Source organism: Gossypium raimondii, chromosome 10 (assembly GCF_025698545.1).
Source record: "Gossypium raimondii isolate GPD5lz chromosome 10, ASM2569854v1, whole genome shotgun sequence".
Classification (NCBI taxonomy): Eukaryota; Viridiplantae; Streptophyta; class Magnoliopsida; order Malvales; family Malvaceae; genus Gossypium; species Gossypium raimondii.
In genome coordinates, this window is record NC_068574.1 from 26,472,340 (window position 1) to 26,474,299 (window position 1,960).

At 37.1% G+C, this 1,960-nt stretch overlaps 1 non-coding gene across 1 annotated transcript; it reads right to left on the reverse strand.

Moving 5' to 3' along the window:
* Window positions 1-668: 668 nt before the first annotated feature.
* Window positions 669-775, reverse strand: LOC128034346 (small nucleolar RNA R71). Its single transcript, XR_008190473.1, has one exon. It is a non-coding gene; the product is annotated as a small nucleolar RNA R71 (small nucleolar RNA).
* Between the last annotated feature and the right edge of the window lie 1,185 nt (window positions 776-1,960).

The following is a 1,960-nucleotide window of genomic DNA, read 5'->3' on the forward strand; positions in this document are numbered from 1 at the left end:
GTGACAAGTTTTTGGCACCGTTGCCGGGGATCAGCAATTTGGTGTAATTTGGTTTGGTTATTTTACTTAATTTCATTAGTTTTATTTAACTTAGTTTAATTTAATTTCTACAGGTTTGCCATCAGTGCATGAGAAGAGGCATTCATGCTAACAAAGAGTATCCTTTTGACCCAAAGATCAAGAGAACTTTGTGAAGAAGGTGAAAAGAACTGAGAAAATGGCTAGAAACGGGGATAATCTTGGTCTCAATGATAATCCAAATGGCCAAGATGTTAATCCTCCTATTCGTTGGTGATAGATGATCGAGACAGACCAATTCGAGAGCATTTTATTCCAATTTTGGATGATCTGAATCCAGAGATAGTGTAGTACAAGGTCAGCAATTCGAGCTGAAACTAATGATGTTTCAGATGTTGCAAACAGTAGGACAATTTAGTAGATTACCTACTGAAGATCCAAGACTACATTTTAGAATTTTTATAGAGGTTTGTGACTCGTTTAGGCAACAGGGTGTTCCTAAAGACGCTCTAGAACTTAAATTGTTTCCATATTCTTTAAGAGAGTGTGCAAGAGCATGGCTGAATGCTTTGTCATCGGTAATAGTGGCATCATGGAATGATCTTTCCCAGAGGTTTTTGTTACGGTATAAGCCACCAAATATGAATGTCAAGCTTAGAAACAACATCACATCCTTTCGGCAATTAGAGGATGAAACACTATATGAAGCTTGGGAACGATTTAATGTATTACTTCAAAAATGTCTGATGTATGGATTCCAACACTGGGCTCAGATGGAGATATTTCATAATAGAATGAATGTGCATAGGAAGATGGTAGTTGATGCCTCTGCCAATGGTACTTTTTTGGATAAATCTTAAAATGAAACATATGAGATTTTGGAAAATATTGCCTACAATGATTATCAATATCCTACTAAAGGTTTGGATGGGTAAGAAAGTTGATGGTAATATGGAACTTGATGCAATCACTTCATTGACTGCCCATGTATAATTTTTAATTAATATGATCAAAACAATTAAGAGACCAACTTTAGTTCAGGAATTGTATGTTTATTGTGGCGAAGACCATGTGTTTGAGGAATGCCCATCAAATCCAACATCTGTGTGCTACATGTGTAATTTCAATTGGAATAATAACCCTTATTCCAACACCTATAATACAGGGTGGAATTAACATCCGAACTTTAGCTGGAATAATCAAGTGTGAGAAATTTTAACAATACTGCTAGACAGAATGCCAACAGTGCATTGCCTGGTTATAATCATCCTATGCGGAGGAAAAATGCTCAGCAAGGTCAGGCATCAGTATCAACGTAATTCAGAGCCAAGCTCCGTCCCTCCGAGCTCTTGAAAATCAAGTGGGGCAGATAGTAAATGCTGTAAATTCAAGGCCACAAAGAGCTTTGCCAAGTGATACTGAGAATTCAAGATCTCAAGGGAAAAAGCAGTGGAAGACCATCACTCTTAGAAGTAGAACTCAGTTGAATAACATTGTTCAAGATGTCACGGCAGGAGAGGATAACTCGAATAACAACCATGTAAAGATCCCAGAGCCATCTGAAAAGCACACTGTACCTGAAAAGGGTAAACAACAGAATGTTGCAGCAGCATCAGATCGTGTTGCCAACAAGAATGCCACAACAAAACAATATTAGTAACCTAAAGGAAGACCACCTCTCCCTTTTCCTCACCGATTCCATAATTGAAAGTAGGATGTTCAGTTCAAACAACTCCATATAAACATACTACTAGTAGAAGCTTTGGAGCAAATGCCCAATTACGTGAAATTTATGAATGATATACTATCAAAGAAGCACAGATTGGGAGAATTTGAAACTGTTACTATCATTGAATGGTGAACAACAGTGTTGATGAATAAATTACCTTCAAATTTGAAGGACCTAGGGAGTTTCACTATCTCATGTTTAATTGGAAATTAT